Raw genomic sequence first — 22,600 nt, forward strand, 5'->3', positions numbered from 1 at the left:
CAGCTCGGACAAGGGTTCAATGAGCGCCCGCTGAGAGGAGCTCATGTGAAATTTCGCCCGGTCGCTCATGCTGAACTCCGGGCTGAAAACGCCGCCAGGTAGGGGGACGGCCAATACCCTCTCCCGCTCTTTCTCTTTGCCCTTGTCCTTCCGGGCTTTCTTAGAAGCTGACCGAGACGAAGAGCCCTCTTTGTCTTGGCGTCCCTCAGCAGTAGGATCTTTTCTCTTTCGAGTAGGATCCGCGGAAGTCATGGCCGCCCCAGACGTTGGACCTACTTGGACGGCCGCCAACTCAGGTTGATGCTCCCGGATTCTAACCTTCACGCCGGAACCCCCGGCCTTACCAGCGGGGTGGACCCGTCCAGTAGGAGCGCCGGCAGGAGGAGGGCGCGACACTGCTGGAGCACCGGTTGGCCGGGCCGTCGACGAGCTGGCACCGGACTTCTTCCTGACGGTGAGGAAGTTGGATTTGCGGGGGCCCGGGGTCGTCATCAGTTCTGCAAAAAACAAAGAAATTCAGAAAAATTAACGTCAGTATGCGAAAAACGAGCACACCTAATGTGACAAGACCATACCGAACGCCTTTGGTCCACAGTCCTCAAGACTAAGGCATTCAACCAAGTGGCGGGCGGAGATCCGGCGAGGGAGGGTGTTAATGGTGCGCACGGCCTCTCGGTCGGGTGCTGACAAATCCCCGACGGAAGTCGCCCGTATTCGTCGAGGGTCCCTCGTCCAATAGAAGGGGAACAGCGGCCTCCCTTCACCATCAGAAAATTCATGGAGGCCGTCCTTGTCAACGATTATTTTAAAATAATGTTGCTTGAAATTTTTAAAGGAATCGGAGAAGGGGCGGAATAGGGTCCTGTCCCGCACCGAGTTAAAGGATACCCAACCGCCAGAAGAAGAAGGGCGGACTTCGAAATAGTGAAAGAAAACTGGAATGGTGGGAGTGACACCCACTGCTGAACACATCGCCACAAACGCCTGTACAGCCGCCCACGAATTGGGATGCAGCTGCGTCGGAGCCACATTAGCTTCCCGAAGAACGGCCATTTGAAAATTAGTAAAGGGCACCCGGACGAAAAGATGGGTGAAGAAGGTCACGTACATGAAGAAGAAATCATAAGGACTAGACCGCCCATCATGAAAGACCCTTTCGTTCAACAAAGTCACCCCGGCACGAATTAACCTCGAATCCTCCATATCCCGTACGATATGGGTATGGCGGATCCGCCATTCCAAATCCTTGCTGTAAGCATAGCAGGAAGCATATCGGCTGGGAACGACGGGAGCCAACTCCGATATCACCGTCCCTTCACCATCCGGCTCGAAGGGTGACCCGACTACACGAATACCGCCTTTGAGCAAGAACAGAGGCACACCATGAAATATCCGGTCGTTCATCGAGACCGGTGACCCAGGGTCCCCTCCGGAAGACCCAACCGCCTCCTCCAAAAAATGAGAAGAAGCCGAACTTAGAGAATCGCCGCTGTCGCCCTGCGCCGACCCCTCCCGGACTCCGCCCGACGACCCAGAACCTGACTCAATGGACATAGATGCCATTTATTACCTGAGGGAAAAAGAATCTCGAACTCCTGAGTAATGAAGATAAGTGAAAATGACCCCGTTTAAACACACTATTTATAGGGAAAAATTAGTAACCGCTGGATGTATCATGGCCGTCTAGATTTGGTACAACCAACGCTCCGGATTTGGCGACGCTTCAGCTCTATTCACTGGGGACGCGCCACGTGTTTTCCCGCCTGAAATCCAAATTCAAAAAGCCCACTGGATAAAGCCCAATTACGGGTTCCCGATCCCCACGCGCCGTATTCAAAATCCTACGTTCACTACGTGTACTAGGACTTGGGGGGCTTGTGTACCAGAGAGTGTCGGGCGCCGTACAAAGGACGCCCGAAATACCGAGACGCCCAAAATACCGGGCGCCGTACGAAGGGCGCCGAAGTACCAGGCGCCGTACGAGGGGCGCCGAAGTGCCAGGCGCCGTACGAAAGACGCCCGAAATACCGGGCGCCGTACGGAAGGACCGTCCGGTTGTCCAATGATCGCCTACCCAAAGATATACCGGAGTCCACTCCGGAGGCTACGGCGACTTACGACAATGCCTGTACGCAATCGTAGAAGGCACACCGGAGGCTCATGCGTTGAAGAGCCGGCCAAAGATTGAACCTAGACCCGGTATAAACTCTCCTAACCCTCTTGTAGCAGGGAGGAACACCTACCAACCGGGCCGAACCTCTTTATAAGAAAAACTTTGAAGAACTCACAAGGAATCCTACCATCACAGAGCAGCCCGGCACGACAGCCACTGCGTCAAATCTTGTCTGTTAGGTGACCCAAAGTCCCACGTTCACTACGAGCACTAGGACTTGGGGGGCTTGTGTATCTACAAGGGCCGGACGCCGTACGGAAGGATCCATGTGAGCGGACGCCCTACACATTTTGGGCGGATCTCCTTACGGACAAGGCGGACGCCCATATCACATGGGCGGACACGACGAGCAAAACCGGACGCCGTACGGAAGAGCTCACATGGGCGGATCCCACGTGGGCGGATCCCACATGGGCGGATCCCACGTGGGCGGATCCCACATGGGCGGATCCCCGCGGACACGGCCAGCAAAACCGGACGCCGTACCAAAGAGCCCACATGGGCGGACCCCACATGGGCGGATCTCTGTGCGCGCGAGGCTGACGCCCATTTCACATGGGCGGACGTCCACGCCCGCCGAAACACTAATCAACATAATTTAAGGGAAAGTAGTCTGGTTTAAAGGTAAGTAGAAATTAGAAGCTATCGGGCCGTTTTGGGCCGTGATTAACTTTTCACTAATCCCAAGCCCATAGCGAAAACTATAAATACAGGTCCACGGTGAGTGGTAGATAGGTTACATTGAATGCACATTTATTGCTACTACTGAAAATAGCCACTGCTCTGAAACTGACTTTGGCATCGGAGAATCTTTTGTAGGTCTCCACCCCTCCGGATCAAGAGGAGAGCCAAAGCGCCAGGAGAAGATTAGTCACGGAGACAAGACCGCGGGAGGACTTGGAAGACTTGGAACCACACAGCCCTACACATCCGAAACAGTATTTTTTGAGTGGAGCGAAGCCTTTCCTTTCCTTCAGTGGCAGGTTTGGTAGTGCGGTATTTTTTTCGAAATACCCCGAATCTATCAAATACCCCAAGAATTCATCAACAAAGTCCACGTATTCTTTCGCAGACTCCAGTTTCCCATTAAGCTTTTCTAGGTTTTTTCCTTTGACCTGATTGTTAATTCTCCCAAGAGCAGACTGGATACTAGACGGAAGAGAAGACCCAATAGCAGCCTTCGTGAACTGAGATTGGTGGAGAAGGAGAAGGAACAATAATAGGAATGCAGAAAGGCAGGGTTTCATCTTTATCAATATAAATTCTTGGTCGATTTGAGGAATAATATATAGAGGAAAACAGAGGGTTTGGAACTCCACTTGTTTTTATATAACAAAAATGATATTGGGCAACAACTTGCTGATGACGAAGTAAATTGTTAAAGCCAACATGTGAAGAGTCGCTATCAGTGTCTCCAAACGTAAGCATCCATGTTTGATTCTATGGATTTGAAGAGAAGTCAATCATTCACGTTGACCTCAAGTCTTCGTCACCCTTTCAAATGATAAGAAAGGCCAAGAAAGACACGTCAGCCATTGTGAATTTATAGTCTCATTTTATTTTGTTGAAAATGCATTTTTGTTTTTATTCAAAGATTTATTTTAAGAACCTATTACATAGGTTAATCTCTCCGGTCTAAAAGAAAAACTAATTAATTTTATAAGTTTAAGTAGACATATTGAATTCAAATCAAAATCAAACAATATATTATACAAATTGCTAGCTAGTATTTTTAAATCAAATAGAAAAAAATATATATGAGAATTTTAAGGTGTTACACTTATAAAAGTGAGAGTAGGGGTTTTGGAGAAAACAGGGGTTCACCCATACGGGATGTTACAGAACAGGAGTGTTATAAAATTGCACAAAAATACAAGGGACTGAGATAGCGGCTAGTACCTTTACTTACGCTTGAAAAAAAAATTCTTGTTTATTTGTAGGTGATCCACGAAAAAAATATTCAATAATATTTTTATATAATTAGATATCTATGTTTTTTTTAAATAAAATTATTTAAAAGTAATTATTTAAATTATAAAGTAAGATAACAACATTATTTTAAAGTATGACTCAAATAAAATAACACAATAAAATATTGGTGTAAACAAATTTAATTAAGAAAAAATAAGCTGGGTAATAAAGTATAAGTTTTTAAATTATATATATATATATATATATATATATATATATATATATATATATATATATATATATATATATATATATATATATATATATAAAACCATCAATTTGATACGGAAAAAATAAACATATATAAAATTAAATTTTAAACAATTCTTCCAGGCTAATATTTCTTGTCTAGTAATTTTATTTTAATCACTTATTGTTTTAAAAGTATTCAAATATAGTTTATTAACAATGGTTATTGGATAGTGAGTATGATATCATGATGTTGTATATATCTTATTAACAAGCATGTAATTAAAATTTATGAGTATCCTTTATATCTTATTATCATTTAGTATTTCTTATAGATTTTACAAAAAATCTTTGTAGCTATGAATTTTTTTCTCTCGATTGACAAAGGATTGAGAGAGACTTGTAAAGAAAATATATAAAAAGTTCAATCCCAAAGTTGTGGTAGTATACATTTGTATATGTGAGGTGATTTAAATGGTAAAATTACAAATGAAATTCACTGAAACTCTTGTGGTTGAGTTCAAAGTGGATGTGAGAGACACTTGTAATAAAATTGTATGAGTGGTTCACTCACAAATATATGACTGAATACACGAGTGGAAACAATATTCTTCATTTTAATAAGATTTAAATCTTTATCTTAATTTAGAAGCAAATAAAACAACTTTAATTTATGTAACTAAGAAAAGTTTTCGATAATTATTTTGTCTCCTAACCAGATTCAAGCACACTTTCAACAGTTTTAGTTTATGGAACTCAATTATAAGGAAATAAGAAATAGGGTGAGTGTACACTTCTCTCATGTGAAGTTTATGAACCAAATGAACAATATTGTCTTTAAGAATATTAAGAATGATGTGGAAGAAACATTTAGCAGGATCCAAAGTATGGATGTGGATGAAGTATAAAAATACATATACTACATATGATTAATTCTCCCTTGCCATACCACTGTAGAACCCGTCCTTGACTAAATACATATTAGATTTTTAAGTCAACATGTATTCGATCCATCCTTATTTGGCTAGCATAACATCACACAAGCCATCTAATTACAAAGGTCCATGGTTAACAATGATAATTCAGAACCTAACAGGTATTTGGACCAATGGGCCAAGACCCATCCAAGTAAAGTCCATGAACAGTAGTATAAATAATACATTTTACGAGACATATTAATTATGTTCATTAATTTGAACCTAACAGGTATTTGGACCAATGGACCAAGACTCATCCAGGTAAAGCCCATGAACAATATTATAAATAATACATTTTAAGAGACATATTAATTATGTTCATTAATTACTGCATTTATTGTTTATTGTTGCCCTAGGCTCACTTCGACATCAAAGTGTCTTCTGTAGGCACAACCCCTACCCAACTTAAGGAGAACAAGTACTTGTTAACTGTTGATTTTAAGTGTTTTTGAGTATATATTTTGGTCAATAAATCAACTCCTTTATAGCTTTTACCTTGTTTAAGCCCTAAGTTTAGTGTGTTTTCATGTTTTCTTGTGTTTTAGTTAGTATATGCTTGTTTCACCTCTAATATCTCTTGGAGTGTAAAATAAGAAAACAGGAAACAATTTTGGTAGAGGAAAACAAGCTGGAACTCAAGGAAGCATGATTGGACAAAAAGATAGTTATTAAGTGAATACCCACACTAGGTGCCACAAGAGTTACGTTCAGTGCTGGGAACACAATGAGCAAACAAAGTTATTTAAAATGCATTGTTCATTATTCACTTGGAACTGTTCATGCGTTGACTGACATTGTTCATGCATTGATCGACATTGTTCATGCGTTGACCAACACTATTCATGGGTTTACCGACACTATTCACTCGCTTGGGTGAGCTGACTTTTTCGTTGGGTGAGTTGACCAATTCGCTGGGCAAGAATTGAAGCTCGTTAGGCGAGTCTGTCAAACCATAAACGTATAAAATGGGTATTTAGTCATGTTTTCGCGAAAATTTTGGGGATTTTTCTCCTCCTAAACTTCATTCTTCACCTAGAGCGACTAGGAGAGGCGCTTAGAGGCTATTTGGGGTATTGGAAAGCTCTCTCTTCTCCTCTTTAAACTTCAATCTTCATTAATGGTGATTTTGTCCCTTTTGAGTTGAGGAAGAAGATGGGTCAAGAATTGAAGATGGAAATAAGAAGGGAAAGCACAATTAGAGCATGTAGTAGCTGCAAATAACCTTGGGAATGGTCGTGTATCTCTCTATGGTTTCAATTTTTTCCTTATCTCTTCAATTTTGTAGAACACTAAGTTCTCCACCATGAAGGGTTTTTCCTTTCTGTTGAGATTAGTTTAAAACATGAAATTCTTATGTACTTTGTGATGTTAATGATATATATATATATATATATATATATATATATATATATATATATATATATATATGCTTTTCTCATTTATGTTAATATTGAATTTCTATGTTTAATGCTTGCTTTATTTTGGCCACCCATGCATGGATTGTGGTTCTTGATGTATTATGAAATATGATTTTAACTTATAACTGAAACTAAACACCTAATGGATGGAATTGAGATGTTTGTGAGTACATGAGAATGAAGTGGATGAATTCAAGTATTAACAAATTGTAAATACTCTATGTTAAATTTCTTGCACACCAAGTGTTTGACAAAAATACCAAAAAGAGTTTCTTGTGTTTTTCATGCACTTTGATGCCTAATTGAGTTATGAAAGGAAGAATTGTGATGTGTTGCACAAGTCCTTTAAGAGAGAACGATATTTATCACTTGCTACGCTACAACTAGTGTATTGTCGTTGGTTTTTTAGCTAACAAGTTTTTGGCGTCGTTGTCGGGGACTTATATTCCAACACAAGGCATTTTGGGGATTTATGACTCTTTTAGACTTTGTTGTATATTTTCCGTTTTGTTGTCTTGTATGCAGTTGGCTTTAGTTTTTAAGACTTTCCATTGATTTAGTTTGAACTTAATGCCTATCTTGGGGTATGCCTTAGAGCTTGATATAGTTATTGAAAATTCTTAGGGATAAGATTTAAATAGTGGAACTAACTAAATCAAACCAGATGTGTAAATCATCAGGCATGAGATTGTGTTTGGATTCACTATTTTGGAACTTAAGGCAAGTTTGATGAACTTCTTACACTAAGGAATTGGGTGAGGGTTTATCATACTTAGATAGGCACAATAAGAGGGATCTGATTGTTCTACCTTTAGAAAATAGGGAAAGTAGAACTCTTTGTCAATTGTATGTTTGTTTTGTTTGTGTTTCTTTTATGCAGTTTGCCTATAGATGAGAGTACTAAGTGATCTTGCAATAAGAGGGATCTGAGTGAGATTATTTGGGAAATCTATTCTAATCATTATGTATATTGGAACTGTTATTTTGGTTGATGTGCTCACGTTCTGTAATTTTTGTTTTCTTCTTTTCTTTACTTTTTTGTTTGTGTTTTCATTTTTCTATTTTATTTTTCTGTTTGTTCATTTTATTTTTATCTTTATGTTTTTCAGTCATAATTTTCAAATCTTCATTTCTATTAAAAAAAATTGGGTTAACGAGTTTCTTGGTGTTCTTGGTGTTCTTGTGAGTGTTGATGAAAAAGAATACAAAAGGAGTTAAGGGATTTGAGCAGCAAGTTGGTCCGCCCAAAAAGAGTTTGTTTTTTCTTTTCATGTTTTTTGATAATAAGTGTGACTTGGCTGGTCTGACAAATATGATGCATTAGTTATGTGATTTTGAGCGAGTTTTGCATGACTTTGAGGAGAACCATTTGTGTTTGCTCATAAATTGATTTTGGAATAGATTGAGAATGTGTTGTGATTTAATGAAAACTCATATTTGTGGTTGTTCTCGTATGGGTATATCGAGAATGTTGTTATTGTTTTTATTGTGGTTAATAATTGTGGCATGATGTATGACAACCTTAGGAAACCAAAACAAACTTAATCGGTTGAGGTTGTGTGCCTCAGAGTTTTTATCTATTGAGTGCTACCATTTTTGGTTTACAATTAACTTTGCTTTAGTTTCATTGCTAGTTGTTATTCATTTTCACGTTTACATTGAAACAAGGTTGTCTTTCTTTCCCTTTTTGCATCATATACCCAAAATAGCTAGTTGTGTTTTCAAATATTAGAACCCTTGTGTTTTTGAAGAAACTTAAGCCTTATTATCTTGATGGGAGAGTAAAGTTTCCATGGTCAATAGTGTGATTCAAGTGTGGGGTTATTATTAGAAGGGGAGTCTTGGTAACAATTGTGAATTAGTGTTGGTTGATATGATGCATTCATGTATATATGTCATCTATAAAAGAAAAAGAAAGAGAAAAATAGAAAAAGAAAAAGAAAAAGAAAATATATGAATAAGGTGACTGCAAGTTGGTATTTGGTTGTTCTAGTTTTCAGATAAAAGAGAGTAGAATGATAAGACTATGAAATGGATGTGATTGCTCTCTTTGCTCATTTATACTACCTAGATACACCAATTTTCTTCCTTGTCTTGTCCCAACATCAAATAAAGTCGTTGTTGTGTTTGCATGCTTGATAATTCTTAGCTTTTGAAATGAAAAGTAAAGTCAAATTGTGTGCTATTAGAGGTAGATGAGAGAATGACACACCCTTATACACTAGTGTGTTTGAGTGAAACAATTTTTCAAGTGACGATTGGTTTCGTTAGTTGATTGATAACGATTTAAAATACCGTTATCTGTGATGTAATTTTGATACTAAATACACCCTTTTTGCCTTAGAAACTTGCTTGGACTCATGCTTTTTCATTAAGTTGTGTGAATAAGATAGTTGAGGTTGAATTTGATGATTTTATGACTAATTCCCTTTGTTTTGATAAACAATGAGTTAATACAGGAAGCAGAGATGAAGTGCTAAGGATATAGAGCTCAGAAAGGCCTAGAAAAGCACCAAAAGAGGGAACTGCACGAAGCTTGGGCAACCTACAGGAGGCTTGAGCGTGGAAAAATCGACGCTTGCCGCCCGAGCGTCGGACCCCGAAGCTTGGGCGAAATTGGAGGCTCAAGCCTTTCGGAAATTGACGTCCACCGCCCGGGCGGCCAAATTGGTCGCCCGAGCGTCACACACTACTGATCCGGCCCAGTTTTTACTCCGTTTCGACTCTTTTGGACCAGACCCTGTTTCTACTCTTTTCAAACTTTATTTAAAGGACCCAAGCACTCTAGGTTTTGTATCTCTGGCTGAAGCAACACAACAGCACACTCTTTTACTCTCTGAAGGCGGATCTGGAGGCGGAAGCTTCCTCTTCTACTCTTAGGATTTTACTATCTCATGCTTTTCCATTGTACATCTAGGTTCTCCATGTCTATAGGGAACTAAACTCTATTTGTTGTTGGGGAATGATGTAACCTTGTGAACTCTCATGTATTTGAATTGATTCTTAATCATATATGCTTTATTCATTAATTGTTAGGGAGTTCATCTGTTTCAATGCTTGCTCTATTTAACTCATTTAGTTGCATGATTTATGAATTGCATGAGTGCCGAGAGGTTCCTTACAATTCAGGTTCTTGTTGAATTCTCTCAAGGGTAATATTTCTCAGGGATGAGGGTATGAGTACTTGGTCGTCTTAAGCTCTTGATCTTCAGACTTAATTTTCTAGGAACGCTAGGAATTGCACGAACTAGGAATTAAGGCAGGCTTGCGCCAAGGGATTGGGTTCTAAGTACTTTAGTGAGTGACGTTAACATTAATGCATAAAGAAGAATTCTTATATACATGAGAGGGAATATGGTGAAATCTAACCCCAACAACATATTCGTCTCATATTAAACAACATTCGTTCATCTCTGTGTTACTCTACTATTGATCTATTTGCATTCATATTTTATTTTATGTTTTTGCATTTAAAACCAACAATCTCATTTTATTTAAGTCTTAATTAATTAATTTATCACACGACTATTTAGTGTCGAGAGTCCTCTAGGATACGATACTTGGTCTTACCATTTTATATTACTTGTGCGATTTGGTACACTTGCCAATCCAACAACATTGATCAATGAATACATCTTTTCCATGATTGTTAACTCTCATAAATCATGTACATTTATTACTTTAATATTTGCATTGTGAGCACCATAGCTAAGGATTTACAACGTTACACATATTCTCTTTGGATTGTTGTTGAAAGAAGAGCATTCATGAATGTTATCTGATTTGATTGTGTGAACTTGGTTCCTAGTAATTTGACCTTTGTTGAGTAGATATTTTTCTTGGCCAAAATACCTTTTGCTTGTGGACAAGCAAGGTTTTAAGTGCGGAGGAGTGACAACGATTGATTTTACGTGTTTTAATGTACATAGTTTCGTGAATAAATCAACTTCTTCATAGATTTTACCTTGTTTTATCCCCAAGTTTAGTGTGTTTTCATGTTTTCTTGTGTTTTAGTTAATATATGCTTATTTTACCCCTAATCTCCCTTTGAGTAAGAAATAAGAAAATAGGAATCAATTCAGGTGGAGAAAAACAAGCTAGATCTCAAGGAAGCATGATTGGACAACAAAAGATGGATTTTAAGGGAATAACCACATTAGGTGTCACAAGAGTTACGTTCAGTGTTGCGAACACAATAAGTAAACAAAGTTATTTAAAAGGCATTATTCACACGTTGACCAACATTGTTCATGCATTGAACGAACCCTAAATTCATATATATCTTACATCCTAGCCTCTTCGAAGAAATAGCTAGTCTCAATTCTGGATTGACATCATCATCAAGCCATACTATTGATATTTTAATTTTTAAAGCTTATATGAGAAAAGAGTTATACATAATTTTCATTTATTTATTGATTTTAATTTTAAATATTATTTTTTAATTTTTTAAGGATAAATACTTCATAATTAATTATTTTTCAATTTTTCTTCGTATTCATTTTTTATTATAGTTTGACCAAAATTATATTCATAATTCACTATATTATCCAACCAGTTCGACTTTTATTCTTTTTATGTCAATCTCCAAATAAGATCATTGTAAGAATTATTATGAACTTTTGATACATTAATCTTACTTTTTTTTTGTCATGCTCAATTCAAACAGTGTGTTAAGTTCATTTCTGATTCACATTCACTATATACATCAAGTTTTAATTTAAATTTTACAAGTTCTATCTATTCACATAATCTTAAAATTATTTTACAGGTAACAAGACAAACATTACCTTAAATCTCTATCAGAAAGGTTCCCTGTCCTCTGTAGGGAGTGCTCCCCATGATGGCCAAAGCTGAAGAAATTGTTGCTTAATGGACCTGGTGATGGCTTTTGAAACAAATCTAGAAGGAAGAAATCTAAAGTATGAAAACAAGAAATTTATGAATCTTCAGGTAAAGTAAAACAAAGAATGTAATGGAAATTAATTAAGAAGAAGATGTCGTATTACCCTCGACCATAAGGTTCAATGGTCGATCGATCATGAGGAGCAGGATCAAGCACATCAATAGGATCATCACATGACTGGTGCATATTTTGGAAATGGTATAGAAGATGGCATGAGTATAGAAGGAGTGGGATTAGTAGATGGTGTCGGATCCATAGGAAGATCTGGTGTGAGCCCTATTATAAAAGGAGTGGGCCCTATCATAGGGGGTGTGGGCTTTATAGTAGGGCGTGGTGGACGTGTTGAGCTAATGTAAGCTAGACTAATGACATCTGGGAATGGTAACATCTGAGGAACCCTTACAATGTATCGAGCTTGCCTCCGAGGCTTAAAGCCTTTCCCTTATCAGGGCGAGAAAGACCCTCTCCTAACATTACTGTAATGTGGAAATATAAAAACAAATCGCAAAAGACTACAGATGATTAATTAACACATAATACATAATTCGTATTTAATACATGTTTGTATTTGGTTTTGTAGTTATGTCATAACACAACGGTTGTTCCAATTCAATCGTCTTCATCGTCGTTATCATCACCATTGTCATCGTTTTTGGAACCGTCATTGTGATCATCATAATCATCATCATTTCCATCATCGTCTTCAAGTTCTTCTTCTTCGTCGTTTTTTTCTTCCTCTTCTTCTTCTCCTTCTTCATCTTCTTGTATTTGTCCTTCCAACTCTTCAGCATCACCATCAAAGTCGTGTAATGCAGATACACCTGCAACTTGAATAATTTCATTTGCATGTTCCATTTCATCAACTTGGTAAGGGATATCCTCTTCGACATCATTTGACTCAATGCGACCCTTAGGCTTGGTTTGTATTGCAACACACCAACCACGTTTGTCAATGCTGCGAAATGCTGGATATGGGACATAATAAGCTTTTCTAACATTCTGAGCTAGAATGAATGGATCAAATGGGTGATATCTTAAACTCATTTGAATTTCAAAAATATTATACCTAGGATCCACTTTTGTTTCACTCCTAGAAGGATCAAACCATTAACAATAAAAAAGAACTACTCTCTTTGGAGTAGTTGAAGTACTGTACTGCAACTCATAAATTTTATGAATAATACCATAGAAATCATCATAACCACCCTTTGTAAGGCCCTTCACAAACACACGACAATTAGTTGTCTTCTTTCCTTTGGACCATGCATCAGTGTGAAACCTGTCCCCATTGACAAAATAGGTATGCCATTCTTTAACACATCTTATAAGATCCCAAAATTTTATTATAGATATTTTTATTCTTCACAAGTGATGTATAATTTAGTAAGTTAGTAGTCTAGTGTTCAGGTATTTTTATTAAGTCAAAATATACACATTCAATACAATATATATTATTTTGGTACAATACACTTAATCTTTTGTATTTGTTCATTAAAGATCGTAATTTATCCTTCTGTTCTCCTTAAACGTGTTATCTTTCTTTTTCCACACACTTGCACTATTTCCTCGCTTTCCTCACACATTTAGTGTGTTGTCTTTCAAACTTTGACATTTTTGCTTCATATTAGTGTTAGGAATTTGGGTCACTTATATATATATATATATATATATATATATATATATATATATATATATATATATATATAAAAGTTATTAAATGTGTTAGGACCATTAATAAAGCCAACTTTATAAAGTGATTTAATTAAGAAAAATATGGCTAAGGGTATATTTGTCATGAAAGTATATTGCGTAGAGATCAACAATAATTTTAATTTGTTGAAGGAGCCAAATTATAATTATTCAAACTAAAGAAAAGTAACTGTGAGAAGTTCTTTAAAGAGTCACGGTCCTCATATGTGAGCACATCGAATCATTTCTGTATCTTTGTTAACATCTTAAGGGTTTATTACTCATTAATTCTTGGTATGTGAATCATAAATTCTATCAATTAGAACTTTTCTTTGTAAAAACAAAATGAAATAAAACATACACCGGATCTTAAAATGAAAGCTACCGAGACAATGAACGAAGATTAAGGGAGATAGGTTTCTTTGTCTTAGGAAATGTCCAACTCTTAGGCGGTTGGCTACAAGAATAAAACATTGGTTTTTTTGTTAACGAAGCTTAACAAAAATTAATGAAGAAAAACAAAGGGCGAGAATGTGAGATTGAGATAGGAGATGTGAGTGTGAAAGGTAGAGAAGCTGGACAGACTCATTGTAGATCTAGACGTTAGGAGACCTCTTAGATCGTGTAGATTAGTTGTCACGGACACATCATGTCCTTGGGTGGCCATACTTTGCTGCTACCTTTGTATTATAATATTAGAACAAACCATAATTCACCATAGTTTAATGGCTGCACGTGAATTATAAAATTTTAGTGCATGTTCCTCTACAAAACCGTGATGTATCTTACCTCCTTCAAACATGATGTTATCTTCTTTTAAGATGTAACTTTATTCCCTTTTGACCATGTCTATGTGGTATAAATATAATATCAAAATTAAAGCTGATATGCTACGTGAAATTGAAAATAATGGTCTGCACCAACTATATCAAATAATGGGTGAATAATCCAAATCATGGTTTCATGCTATTTTAAATTATCTTGATATTTTTTTTTTTACGAAACATAAGTGAGCGCTTTGACCATACCGTGTTGTCCATAAAATTTAAAGTTTGAGATGCTTCTATAAACATTGTCACGGGTTCCAATTGTTTATGATAAAGCTTCTCCACTTGTACCATACATTGTAACAAATAATCTTTGTTGTTTTCTGCTGCCATAAAATATTCCCAACCGTTACATGTTGTCTAATTATTAATTCTTTAGTAAGAAAGGCTACAGCAGACTATTTCTTTTGGTCACTTATAAGAGAAAGATCACCCTTGGTCTTTCCTACTTTTCAGATGTATTAACAAGAAAACCAAATGCTTTCTTCACTCCTTTCTTTTGTATACCGTAGCCTTGTGAGCATGGTTCTATGAAAGGATTAGTTTAGCACCAAAGACAGATTTACTCACTGAATTATATTTCAATCTGATATGTAACTCTGATTTTGTTGCCATTATATGGTGGTGATGATCCTTATTGTTTGCGTTGTACCTCGTATAGCATGATGTGTTTTTATAAAGGATTGAGTATGATAGCTTGCTGAATGATGTAGCTCTTGAAATTAAATGTTGCATGGGGAGCCAACCTTGCTTGTAAATTGTAGGATGATTGCATGGAATTATGTTATTTCCTGAAAGTTTGGTTGTTAATGTAGTAAATTGTGTCAGTTTTAACATATACTGATTCTGTTTGAGCTAAATTGTAAATTAGTGGCTTACATGATTGTGATTCTGGAAAATATATGTTAATCTTGTTGGATTGATGAACTGTGCCTATAGTTGAATGCATAACTCTGCTCATATTGGAAGAGAATGTGGTATTCTGCAATTGCTTTAATTCCTTTGAATTCCGAAGCTTATGAAACTGGTATATGGATGGGATGTCGGTTTTGGAAGCTAAACTCTTTCTCTGATATCTTTAACGAACTGAACCAGGGAGGAGGACTACTCTGTTATGTGTTAATCAATGCTGAATGGTAATTTATGTAAACTATAAAAGAATTAGATTAAGTCCAAATCAAATTCCATGATAAATGAATTGTTTTGTTTCTTTATGTGGAAAGTTAGTATCATTGATGATGAATGCTGTAATTATTGAGTCTAGATATAAATGTAAATACAAAAAAGAATTGAATCTGAATTCCCTCCATCATTTCTAAAAGTACAAAACTGAATCTGATCAAGATAATACAGTTGTATTTTTCCTTCTCTTAAAGAAAAGAATGGAAATATACAGCTATTTAATTATCCTTGTTCTGTGACTCCGAACACCACAATAATGTCTTAGATTACAATAAGATGTTTCTTGAGTTACTTCTCTTCAGATATCACTAGACTGATTTAAGTCACCTATTTCATTGATTGACAATTAAATATAGGTCCAATGCTATAAAGCTCCTGCCATTAGAAGACTAGGGAAGGGTGGGACCATTAGGTCTATTGTTGGTCAGCTTTACCTCTTGTTTCATGATTAATATCACTGTAGAGTTTAGATATGTGTTTGACAATGTTATCACGAGCTGTATATACCACAATTATTAGAGTATATTTTCTGCAATTGCTAGAATAACTTTGTAGTCAATTTAATTGGTTCACTAATTATTTAAGTTTACTGTAATTACATTTTGGTTTGAGTTTTGAGTTATGAAACTCACGAGGGTGTGTGATGCTCAGGTTTTACGAATTTAAAATGGAATTTTGATTTCACCCTATGCCTATGTACTTGTTGGCAGCTTAGTTAAATATTTATGATTTATATGAGCCTTATAACTACTAACAGTTGATGTTAACTCTAAACTATATGATTGTACACTAATCATACTACGATGCAACATTAGATGTTAATGTGTGTACCTTGTTCTGTCTTGTAAGTGCCAATGCCTTACTCTGTTTTTAGTTTAATACCCTATTTTGTCTTCAGTTTCGCTCGACAATGTCAAATTAGTTCATCCTTTAAAACGTGCGTCAATTACGTTCCTACTTAATAAAATTTATATCAATAAAATCTCTTCGATTAAATCTGTACAAAGGGCGCTAATTATTTTTCTCTCTCTTAGGATGGACTAATTTGACATTGTCGAGCGAAACTGGGGACAAAATAGGGTATTAAGCCCTCTGTTTTTCTACAGGTAATGGTAATAGTAAATATACTTCTTGAATAAAATTGAAGGTGTGGTAATTGAAAATTTAAATGCTTTTAGTAGGAAAAACAAAAAACTATATCAAGATTCTATAATGGATAATAATCCTGTTTCAAGAACGAGCATCAGTTTTAAATAATAATATTTGGAATTTGTGATGTATCAATATATAATAGTTTGTAAGAAATTATAAGCTGTTATGAAAGAATATGTAGTAATTCTGTATGATTATATATTAATTTCAATATCATTATATTCACATTTTATTATCTATTTATTTTAATACATTAACCTACAAATAACAACGTAATAATAATTAAATAATTTTATATTATAAATTATGATGTTAATAACAAACTTTATTGCATTTTTTTCTTCAAAAACAAAAATCACTAGTGTAGAATTGGCCTTTAACGTCACCCAATAAACGTCGGTCTACCAAATCCCCAACGTAAATAATTGACCGGTGACATAAATGTAAATAAGTGAATGTGGAGATGTCCGTCCTGGAGGGGTCCCGACGTCTATAATATTATAGATGTCCTGCCCCTCTAACGGACATTTAAAAGGCTAGAGCAATGAACTCTTCAACTCCCCCGCCAGCCTATTAGACGTCCAACCCCCTCCAGGATGGACATCTATAATATTATAGACGTCGGGTCCCCTTTAATGGACGTTTAAAGGCTGAAGCAATCAACTCTTCAACTCCCCCGTCAGCCTTTTAAACGTTCGTTAGAGGGGACCGAACGTCTATAATTTTTTAGACGTCCGGCCCCCTTCAGCACGGACGTCTAATAGGCTGACGGGTGGTTGAACGCATTAACTCTTCAAATACCCTGTCAGCCTCTTAGACGTCCGTTCTGGAGGGGGTCATAGACGTCTAAGCCCCTTCCACGGACGTCTAAAACCCCCGTGAATATCAATTTTAAATCCCCAAAGACGTCATATTAGTGATGGCCCCGACGTCTATAATATTATAGACGTCGGGGCCCCAGAGTACCGGACGTCTAATAGTATTAATACTAAAACGCGAACCCGCGAGCAGTTGCGCTCACTGTTCATCATCTTCCCCGCGAACTCTCTCTGCGGCATTGCTTTTCCAGGTGCATTTTCTCTCTTTTGGACCGTTTAAATTTACTTTCAATCCGATTACATTGCCCTATGATGAAATATCTTTGATTTGAACCGATTAAAAATCATTTTCGGTGCATTTTGGTGCAGTCTCTTGCGTGTTCTTGGGCGGCTTCTTTGACTGTTTTTGGGCTACGTTTTAGGTCGTTCCCTCCTCAATTTCCCTCCCTTTCATTTGGAATCTACTTTTCAGGTTAGCTTGTTCATTGATAAATTTTTGTATGCATGTTATTGGGTTTTGTGTATGCATGTTTTTTGCTCTAAGGTATGCATGTGTTATTGGCTTTTGAATATGCATGTATTAGTTGTGTTATTATAATTGTGATATGTTAGTATATAAGTATCAAATCATTGAGTGATACTTAGTTCCCGTTTGAAATTTAACATAAACAATTAATCTTTTTATCGTTTGTGTTAAATTTTGAATTGTCCGATTGGACAGTTTGAGAAAATTAATTTTCATAATTTGCAATAACATGTCAATTGGAGTTTATGGATAAGATTGATAAAATTTTGGTTCAGTATTTGTGTTGTTCTCTGGATGCATATTTGATTGTGGTCATCATTGACTACTCTCATTGAGGGGTAGGTGTTGTTATATGTGGTCAGTTCATTATTATAGTTTCCTTAATTAGTTAAATAACTATTTTTCCTTCGTGATAGGTCGCACTGGTAGTTGATGGTCATCATTCCCAAATAATGTAAAATTATATGGTTTTGTTCGTTGCACAAGAGGATGAAAAATGACTTGAGAACCATGTTTCAAGGGTAAGTGTTTCTCCAAAAATGACTTTGAATTTCATGTTCACCTTCAACTTTTATGATAAATATAGTCATATTAATTATACTTTGTGTTTTCAATCTGTATAGAGTTATTGGTAAATCTCGTGGTCAACTGGTTCAAATTTTGTATCCAAAGGTTGTAAGTCATTCATAGTTCTAATTCATTTTGTATGTTATTGAATGATCTAAACTCTTAACTATTTAGTTTGTCATTTTAGTGTAACCAGCAGCTAGATTCAAGGGAATGTGGCTTCTATGTGATGTGTTGGATTAAGACCATCATTCGAGCTGTCATTACAGAGGATTGGAATGAGGTAATGATGTATACCTTGAATACATTACAAATCAAATTCATCTTCAAACATATATGAAACCATAATGAATCTTTCTTGAATTTTGCAGTGCTTCAAGAGTACATCTCCTGTACCAAAGGACACAATTAGGCAGATAAGGCAAGAGTGGACCGCTTATCTTCTGCAAAGATGGAGTTAGGAATAGTTTTGGTAGTGGATTATATTTTACATTAAGTAGAACTTTGTTTATATGAAACGCATATATATATTATTGCAAAATTGTTCTGGGACAATTTTCTGTTTTTCAGGTGTGGTTTTATTGCAAAAATAAATTAATTTTTTTTAAAAAAACGCCCAGTAGACGTCTGTTAGTGCACTGTCCGACATCTATAAACATCCGGCAGTGCACAACTCGACGTCCAACGCCAACCTTAGCACAAAACCATTCAGGCATATGGTTGTCGGGGATACACCTGGACGTCTGTGTAGACGTCGGGGGAGGGAGGGTCGGACGTCTGAGGAGACGTCGGGGGAGGGAGGCGCCGAACATCTGAGGAGACGTCAGGGGAGGGAGGCACCGGACGTCTACAGAGGCGTCGGGGCTGACACATCGGACGTCTATATACACGTCCGATGTCTACCTCCGACGTCTGAGTAACATCACCCACAAAGACGTCGGGAGTAGGTCAGATGTCAAAAGGCCAAAAGAACGGACGTCTAAAGCCCTTTCTGCACTAGTAAATTTATTTTGGATATTGTATTTTATAACTGGTTTTTATTAAATGATGATGGATGCTTAAGTCTGTGACTAGTATTAATTATAATGCTTTAACTATTATATTTTGAAGAGACGGTGAAAAATGAATAAAGACATTATAGAGTTGATATTTAAACATGGTAAATTAATTGAAGTTGATATAACTCTTAGGGTACATTGAAATTTATGAAAATTGGTTATTAGCTTGGTTGGGTGCTCCATGTGATATACTATTTATGTATATGTTGTAAATGTTAATTCGCTCTATTTGTTTGTATGTATGTCTGTGCAATGATCTCATATATAATGTATATTATATGGGAGTTCATAGAAATGCAGATGTCTATACTAATATAGAAGATTATTTGACAAGTGAGATGGGATAAAGACCTAGGAAGATTTATAAGTAAAATAATGTATATTTAATGTATGATTTTAAATTGTTTTGTAGCGGTATACTTTCTTACTTAATAACTGAGTTGTAAATATTAAATAATTATGATGTGGAATATGAAAAAAATTTCTTTTATAAATTTCTGATCAATTAAAATAAAATGATTCTATTCATGATGATGAAAATTTTACATTTTTACACGTTTACATACATATTATGTCACTTTCTACAAAAGTTTCATTCAAAAGTAATATAGAAAAATTTATCATATTTACAATACTATCATGCTACCTTTTATATACTTAGTGTGAATTTTGAATTAATATAAAATATCGTTATAAAAAACATATAAAATTTTATTTAGCAATGACGTGATTGTTTAAAACATCCATGCAGGTTTATCTTTCAATTATAACCATTAGAAAATTATCTAATTATTTTTATTTAAATGTTATTGAAAATAAATATTTATTGTGAGTACCAGAAATTACATGTAAATAAAGATAAAATATTGTATTGGAAATAAAATATATGAATGTAAATTCCTATAGTAATCTTCTTTGTCACAATATTTATCTTTCTTACATTTTAATGAAATAAAAATGGTAAAATTTGAAATTAATTTTATCTACTTTTTGTTTTGAAAATACATGTGTGGGTCACTTGGAATGACTATATATACAATTTTATAAGATTTTGATTTTAGAAATACGGATGCAGTGAAACAACAAAATTTTGGAATCTGGACATATATAATTCCAAAAATTTGTGACACACGCAAGGCATTTCATTGAAAGCTACTCTGGCACCGTTTGCCATGTCAGTGCCTCTAGGTTACTGTTTTGACAAATAATTTGTCCGGATGCATACAGTTGGACGACGAGTCGAACAAAACTTCCTCAGACGTACGTGATGTCCTCTTCGAGTTTGAGTTGAAAACAAGAACATTAATTTACCTTTCAACATTATCTTTGCTATAAATACCGTAAATAATCATACCCACTTGTAAAACACATCTTTCAAACATTTCACTAACCAGCCTAAAGTTATTCCAATATCTGTCACATACATTAGCTACCATGGTTGCAGAAAATAAGTTCTATCATATTTCACTGGCATTGCTTTTTTGCATGGGATTCTTGGCTTTTCAAGTCTCATGTCGCACTCTCCAAGATGTCACCATGTATGAGAAGCATGAGGAATGGATGGCTCGTTATGGCAAATGGTATAAGGACCCTCAAGAAAGAGAAAAGCGTTTCAAGATATTCAAGGAAAATGTGAATTACATTGAAGCCTTCAACAGTGCTTCCAATAAACCTTACAAGTTAGCCATTAATCAATTTGCAGACCTCACCAACAAGGAGTTCGTAGCACCAAGAAATAGATTCAAGGGGCACATGTGTTCCTCAATCATAAGGACAACCCCTTTTAAGTACGAAAATGTGACGTCAGTACCATCCACAGTGGATTGGAGACAAAAGGGTGCGGTGACACCAGTCAAGGACCAAGGCCAATGTGGATGTTGCTGGGCGTTTTCTGCTGTTGCATCAGCAGAAGGAATTCATCAATTGAGCTCTGGAAAATTGATTTCTTTGTCTGAACAAGAACTTGTTGATTGTGACACAAAGGGTGTGGATCAAGGTTGTGAAGGTGGTCTTATGGATGATGCTTTCAAATTCATCATCAAAAATCAAGGACTCAACACCGAAGCCAATTACCCTTTCAAGGGCGTTGACGGAACCTGCAATGCAAAGGCAGCATCTAGTCATGCAGCTACCATTAATGGGTTCGAGGATGTCCCAGCAAACAATGAGAAGGCACTGCAAAAGGCTGTAGCGAATCAACCAGTTTCTGTTGCAATTGATGCTAGTGGCTCTGACTTTCAATTTTATAAGAGTGGTGTCTTCACTGGTTCATGTGGAACTGAGTTGGACCACGGTGTGACTGCTGTGGGATATGGTGTCAGCAACGATGGAACTGAGTATTGGTTGGTTAAGAACTCATGGGGAACTGAGTGGGGTGAAGAAGGCTACATTAGAATGCAAAGGGGTGTAGATTCCGAGGAAGGGCTGTGTGGCATTGCTATGCAAGCATCTTACCCTACTGCATAGTTATAAAATTACAACCCTGTTAAGCTATTTTCAATTCTACGTATCTTTTTAAGCATTGATCACTGCTGTTGGTCATCTACTGTACATGCAATATCGTACTTTTCCCTTGTTATTAATCAATTTATCCAATGAAAATTAGTCATGGTTGACTTAAGAGAGTTATACAATACAAGATAAATTATCATAACAATCACACAAGTTAAATGGATAAGTACTAAGGCAGTCTTGAAATTCTTCATGCAACAGAAAACTGCGTTGAACAAAACAGGGAGAAGAGGAAGCGAAAGACTCTTTGTTAAATATCAGAAAATGTATGTGTTCCAAGGAATACACTAAATAATGGGTATATATAAACCGAAAACAGGATAGAAAAGATAAAAACAGAAAACAGTTAGCAAACGGTTGTTAATTATTAATCAGCAGAGTAAATAATTTTGGATTTTGACAGCCCCTTCAACCTGGGGAGTAGATATCAAGCATTCCCAGCTTGCAAATGTGAATATGAAAGGTCGAAGGAGGTAAGGCTTTGGTGAGAAGATGTGTTGCTGAAATTTGGAGCTTATAGGCAGAAGTTTGATGGTGCCTTGATGAGCGTTTTCACTAACAATGTGGTAGTCAATTTCTATATATGCTCATGAAAAACTTGGTTTGAGGCAATCTGCATAACAGATTGGTTGTCAT

The 22,600-nt window shown here is 36.3% G+C and overlaps 1 pseudogene; it reads left to right on the top strand.

Annotated features, from left to right (window-relative positions):
- Window positions 1–20,882: 20,882 nt before the first annotated feature.
- LOC124823444 (senescence-specific cysteine protease SAG39 pseudogene) lies at window positions 20,883–21,919 on the top strand (annotated as a pseudogene).
- The last annotated feature ends 681 nt before the right edge of the window (window positions 21,920–22,600 follow it).

Source organism: Vigna umbellata, chromosome 6, assembly GCF_029865625.1.
Source record: "Vigna umbellata cultivar VRB3 chromosome 6, Vumbellata_1.0, whole genome shotgun sequence".
Lineage (NCBI taxonomy): Eukaryota > Viridiplantae > Streptophyta > Magnoliopsida > Fabales > Fabaceae > Vigna > Vigna umbellata.